Raw genomic sequence first — 7,447 nt, 5'->3', positions numbered from 1 at the left:
CCCCAAAAAAAAAAATTCCATTCATTAGTCTCATGTTAAGACAAGGGCCACACAACGAGGAACTCTTTTCCCAAATTTAAAAAAATTGTAAAACAAAATTTGATTTTTTAACAATTATTTGGTGGGAAATGATTGTTAAGGATTAACAAATCAACTTAGAAGCAGTATGCTAAAAGAAAAGCATCTTGAATGATCATAATATCTTGGAAGCTTTTGTGTGTGAGTGGGACCAGAGATCATTGAAAGAAGTACATCAATTTTGGATGCAGTTGGTTCATTTCTAGCATACAAATAATAATACAAGTGGTCGCACGTTGGGGATGTCCTCTTCTTCATGGATCTTATCGCATTAATAATTCTTTTTTTCCATTCATTCATTGTCACCATCATGGCGACCTTTTTCCGGGTCGGACCTTTTAGAAAATAAAAAAGGGGTGTGGCCGTGTGGGTGGGTCCTGTTCCAACCTTCAATGCTGTTCAGAAAGTTGCAATGGATTGAACACATGAAAGGATAAATACATGAAATATGATCAAGGAAGCTTCCTTAGTCGTCCTCATTTTTTATATTTACTCAAATCTTAATCTTTTAGGATCCGGCTCCTCTCCAAAGGTTGATCGCCTAGGTCACTTATAGCTATCTAGGTGATTGACATGTGTTCAAATTCAATGGTTCTCAGCGCAAAACCTTTATTCTAGTCAATAGAAGTATAATCGTTGGATCAACGCTTAAACACGTGTCGATTGTCCATATAGCTATAAATATGACCTAATTGATCAGTGTCCAAGAGAGGATCCCAATCCAATCTTCTATCACCCAGACTAATTTGGATCCAATCTGAATCAACGTTAGAGGGAATGATTTGGATTTTAATTCCGGATTTTAAAACCCTTTTAGGGTTCTCTATAGTCTCAAAATGGTAAATCATCAACTCTTTTTTTCGTTCTTTTCCTGGTAAGAGCTAAATCATCACCCGATTGACAATCCCAAGTTCTTTTGCTCCACTCAAACTTTTTCCTTCCAAGGATGATTCATAGAAGGTGAGAAGGCCCTTACACCCCTAACTATTTCACCCCCAAATTTTTTTTTTTAAAATAAATAAATAAATTCAAAGAAGGTGAGAAGGGCCCTTACCCCGTCCCACACATTGCGCTAACATTAGGATGGTCAAAACTTAGACCAAATCAATAAAATTGATTGGATCGAATTGAAAATAGCTTAGATCAAATTGAATCAAAGTCTTGTTGGGTCGATTTCAGTTTGAGATATTGCAACCCAAAGTCAAATTGAATCACACTGAAAATTGTATGAACCCAAAATCAAATAAGAACCAGTTAAAAAACTGAATCAAAATCGAAACCAAACTAGTAAAAAATCGAAAATTGCCCAAAATTCATTCATAAAATAAAAAATTGCAGAGTTTGTGAAAGTTTGTGTGGCAAATAAACAAAAATCAAAACCAATCGAATTACAACAATACAAGAAACTGAAGCCAAACCAAAATCAAAATGCACTAAAATCGAAACTTCACCAAAACTGAGATTTCTTTATTGATTTAGTATTGATTTCACCATTCCCATATCAAAATTGGATCAAACCAGCAGATTGACACCCCTAGCTACTACCATTGATATTACCACGCAACATCTAACCTACACAAGCTCAGAAGATAAGTAACATTGGACAAGCGTACGAAACATCCAACTATATTTGTCCCATGGAAATGTTACAAATTAAAATATAACCAGCCATTACATTTACCTTGAAAATATATGTCTTAATTTTCCATAATCTACAATGAATTAGAGAATCCATGGATTCTTCCCTTTCAATAAAAGTATGATGAACGCAGGGCTTTTATCCCTAATTTTTCAACTGGTCGGCAACCTATTGTCAAATTCCATATATATCCACAGCACCTTGATTTTAGGAGTAATAACTTTTCCATGCAAAACGGCAAAACCTGCCAAGTCATTGATGGAAAACTTTTTTATGTTTATCCTTCTCAGATGGAACACAACATATACTGATTGGAGGAACTTTTCTTTCTTCAATGTAAAGAGATTTTTTTGCATCATTAAAAACAGGAAAAAGTAAATAATTCATATTCTCATCATTTTTACCACAAGTTTACGATGTTGTAGCCTCATAGCCAAATGATGAGCTATTGAAACTAACTTTCTATTATTTTTGTTCAAAATTATTACTGATTCAATAGTATTGATTAAACAGTCACATCATAGAGTAGAACCCAAAAAAGAAAAGAAAAATAACTCAACGCATGTAAATGGATTATCAAAAATTCAAATTTAGTTCGTAATCGTATCTATCTAGAGGTATTCGTATTTAGTCAAAAGGTATTTAGATTCGAATTCGAATTATTTTACTAGGAGCTAGAAACAAAGAATCGCGTGATAGGCAGAAAGTGTGAGATCCACCCAACAGGAAATAATGCTTTTGTTATGGTAGTGGAACACATTAAAAAAAATCAGGCTTAGGAGGGAAAGCAAGCGGCCATAAACAAAGTACACAAAATCTCCTTTCGATTTGATTTTGATTGATTGAAGAGGTAAGCACCCCTCTGATATATCGAAAAAGATGTACTTCCAAATAGTAGTTTGTGTGAAAATCAAGGGGTGGTTGAACCCTCGTGGGAGAAAGCAAAAAGATACATCCATTTCTAGGCAAATTTAGTGTCTTGTGGATGCTCTCTATGAGATAGTTAGACATTATCCTTGGGGATCTATTGGGTCTTTATAAAGACTCAATCAAAGGCACAAACAAATGAAGAGAGAGACTACTGTTTTCCTGAGGTTGGGTCCTTTTAAATGATAATTAATGATTTTGAGGGTTCTTGAAATCTATAAATGGTTTATAGAGAATAAGGAAAAGAATTAAGACAACTTCGAAAGATGGACTAAAAGCAAATTGTATCCATTTTGCAATTTTTGTTGCAAACCTTAATTTCTGTTTCTTGCGTGTCCTGTAATATCATAATCCACAAAGTCACTTTAAATTATTGATTGAAAAACATAACTTGAGCCCACTCTGGCTCACCTGAAGAAGGATTGAAACTGCCAGAATAGAACGATTCCCAAAATATAAACTAGAAATCGAGTTGAAGGAATCTTGCAATAGATAATTTGAGAACTAAGCCATGTTTATATACATATGCCTTTTGCCATGTACCATATTACAAATCATTTAGAAATTTCTACACTATGACGAGAATTTTTTTATGAAAGACTTTAGAAGTTCCCAAGGTAAATGGGCGAGTTCATGTACCCATTTCAGTGGTAAAATTTTAACCCTACAAGATAATATAATCTAGGTCGACAGTGGGTCTTGTAAAAATATCACAATGACTTTTATGAAAAAAATATAAAATAACCCCAAACCACCACCCCACCCCACCCCACCCCACCCCACCCCACCAAACCACAACACACCATTCAAAAATATTTTTCTTCGGTGTTAGTTCGAAGGCAATTAGGCTAGGCAAGACTCATTAACCACATAGAGATCCACTATGGAGACAGCTAAGGGACCCACGAGAGGCCAACAAGAGGACTATTGTACCACATTTACTATGAATACTACAACCGTTAGGTGGACACGGAAGCAATTTGGATAGTCTTTATTGTGAATACAACTGTTGGGTAGACATGAAACCGACTTGGATAATCCTACATGATCGATCATTCATAAATAATAAATGAGAGAGAGAGAGAGAGAGAGAGAGAGAGAGAGAGAGAGAGAGAGAGAGAGAGAGCCGTTCTTCTACTTGTCTTGGTGAGTCAATATACAACTCCAAATCCCTATTAGTATAGAGGTTTCCTATTTAGAGTCAATAGGAGGAAAAAAATAATTAAAATCTTTTTATGAACTACAATTTTTCAGGAAAATAAGGGGATAAGAGGGTCAAACTACTGATATTCCCTAAACTTAAGCTAAAACCCAAGTGCATAGTCTTCTCCCATGTAGCTAGAAGCAATAAGTGTGAATTATGAGTAATAAAAAAAAAGCAAGCTAAAGTATAGGTAGACATAAATGAGAGTGGCAGAAAACAAACTTAAGTAGAAAGTAACATGTTTAACAAATAAAAAAAGATTGAAAGTTTCTTAATGTGTGGCTTTTGATGTTCCCATGTCCTATTGTTATCAATGTATGAAAATACTGAATTGAACCAACTTTAATTGATCTTCATTCATATTAATTTTAAGGGAAAAAGAGGTGCATGATACTAGAGCATAGATTCCAATGGACACCCCCTTCTCACATGGTATATTTGGAGCCTACACTTACGTTTTCTCTCCTATTTTGACTTCTGTATGCCACATAGATATTACAATTTTCTGCACTGTCATTGATGTGGTGTGCAGATTCTTTCTCACATTGTCATTATGAGAAACCCTCGCCCTAAAAGAGAAATTTTGGGATCTAGGATTTTGGGACATGGTATGATGAGTAAGTGGCGAAGTCTGTGTACAATTTCCAAATGATCAAGCCTCATACATGATTAGGTCTCACCTTAATAAAGATTATACAATGATAACCACCTAATCTAGCTATTGTTTTCTATAACTTTTTGAAACCATATATGATTTTTTTCTCCTTTCGCTATACCATTGGAATTAATATCCTAATGCATTATTTCACCGTCCAAGCTTCCTATTGACAATTCTTTAATGGCCATAGTAAAAAATATATATAAATAAAAAAAACTCCCAAGGTCAAACATCTAGCATATCCAGGCCCTGATTCTCCCTTCGAACATCCAATTGCATTGCATTATATGGTATCTTTTGTTTTATTAGAGAATTTTTTATTTTCTAGAGTCTAATCAAATTTGACGGTCAACTAAAGTGACTTGCCTTGAGAGATTTCCCATAGCAAACATTTCTGTACAAAATATCAGCTCTAATTGAGTGTGGCTGTGGGTTATGTTAGATTTGAGTGTTGTATGAAAATTGCCCCAACCCTAACCTAGCCAAAATTTTAAGACAATCCATTTGGTTAGGCTTTCGATCATGTCAACCCACAATATCATATCCATCATGACATTACTATAGTAGTTTTTGAGTATAGATAACTTCACATAACCAACTTCTTATGTCACTCATTGTCATATTCTAGCACATTATATTAAATTATGGACATAAAAAATACTATAAAATATTGTGATAACATTTAGAATTATATTTTTTATGACATGTGATTGGAATATATTGAACTTTTTATTAGAAAATTAATATAATTAGCATTTATATATTAATTTTGGTTGAAGGGTTATGTTGAGTTCATTTTATTTGGCTTAGTTAATGTAAATATGAATGGCATAAAAGTGACAATAAAATACTTAAATTCCTTATGAAACAGAAAAATTTTTAAATACATAAATCAAAACATATCATATATCACACAAATTGAGTAGATCCAAGACCCTCAACCCTACATTAACCGATTTATTAATTATGTCATATTGAGTCAATTCAATCTTTGTCGTGTCTATAATGTATATATATATATATATTTGCCATGTTTGTTTTGAGTTGGTGGAATATGTTATAAATTACCACCCATAACTCTGTTAGATCATCTTACATAATTGTTTTAAGGAGTATGGATTCCCATGCTACACAAATGGTAGTATAGGAGACAATATCATCTATATAGAACTCGTATGGTCATGTAAGAGAGAGAAAACAATTAAAATCCCATTATCATAAACGTATGATATATTGATTGCGTGAGAAACTTTTTTCCCTTGTTTAAAATGAGATAAAATTGATTAAATAAAAGTAATTGTCCCTATTAAATTTGGTCAGAAATCCTAATACTTTGTTTAGGCCTAGACTCGGGAAAAAAAAAATTTTACTTGATTTTCATACCTAGTTGTGCCGTGTGAAAAAAATGACTCGATAATTTGAGTGATGGTGGAATATCTTAGAAAATATTTTGAATTAATCATATATAAAATTTCATCATCAAATTCAATCATATATTTTCACCTATATATCCAACCAAATTGAATATTTAGATTTTGGACTTTAAGGGTGCCAAAGTCCAACCTAAACTGGTCAGGCGATGAAGAACTGATTGGTTCAATCCAGTATGAATTGAACCCTTATTGATTTGGTTTTGGTTTTTATGGAATCAGTCAAAATCAAACTCGAGTCACATTGATTGAAATTAAAAATTAGATCAAACCCAATAAAAAAGATGAGACTAGACAATCCAGACCAATAACATCTTGATAAGAACCAAAAAAAAAATAGTAGCATTTCCCCATCAATTTCCCATGTGCATATGTAAACTTAAAATCGAACCAAACCCAAATAGTTATCCAATTACAAACCGATAACAAAAATAAAAAACAAACCTGACGAAATTAACAGTTTGGTTAACAAATTGACCCAGTAACAGATCGGAAGGCAAAATAAATTCTCTCTCTTTTTTTTTTGACAACGGGTATCTGACGTGTTTGGTTGTCAGATTCGTTGGAAAATGTTTCACTTAAAACGTGATTCTGTAGTTCTTAATTTGTTTGGTTGTAATTTGGAATAGTTCTACCTGGAAATATATAATTAAGGTGAAACACCTTTTAAAGCTAAAAGTGTTTCATCAGAGAATTATACTAAATAGTATAACTCATATATGACACATATGGTTCCACCCCTCAATGTGAAGGTATGTTGGATTCCATTTAGGTTAATCAAACAATTTTCAAAAATAAAAACATGACAGAATTATGGGTAACCAAACAATTTTCCAGAATGACTCAAAAATAAATAACATTCATCAACACCACTCTCTACGGAATCTATGCCAAATCAGAAAAATAACTCCAATGACTTGTACAACCAAACACATCAGCCTTCGGCCTGACTAATTCCATAGGCTCATACAGACCCCACAACTACATAGATCGAATCATACCGATGTTGAATGGAAATCATTTAATTTTCACTGAAAATAATGAAGAGCACCAAAAACCCCTGTGTGAGTGGTCTCAAAGAGACAGGAGTCAAACTCAGAACCACAAACTTCCTAAGGCGAAGATCCCTTACCACCTCAACTGCCCCTAAGCTTAGAAACCAAAAGCAGTGCAGCTCAATGAAATTAGATGAAACTGAGCCAAATCAAATCAAAACAAATCATTCCACTGGTCCACCTTAGTACCTTACCCCTTCTTCCCCACTTTCTCCACTGCAGCAGAAGCAGCAGCTTCTAAAGTGGTGTCTAAAAAACAGATATTTGGAGTTCCAGAAATCCATGTTGTTGAACGTAATCAAATTCAGGTCACTAGCCTTAACCCCACCCTATTCCTCCTATTCATTATTCCTAATACTCAAAACTTCTAATTCTCTTTCTATTAACAAAAAGACAAAACACCCTTTTGGATTAACCTTATTAAGCACCCCTAAAATAACAATTAAACTACTTTAT

Source organism: Macadamia integrifolia, chromosome 2, assembly GCF_013358625.1.
Source record: "Macadamia integrifolia cultivar HAES 741 chromosome 2, SCU_Mint_v3, whole genome shotgun sequence".
Classification (NCBI taxonomy): domain Eukaryota; kingdom Viridiplantae; phylum Streptophyta; class Magnoliopsida; order Proteales; family Proteaceae; genus Macadamia; species Macadamia integrifolia.
Note: the sequence above shows the minus strand (reverse complement) of the source record.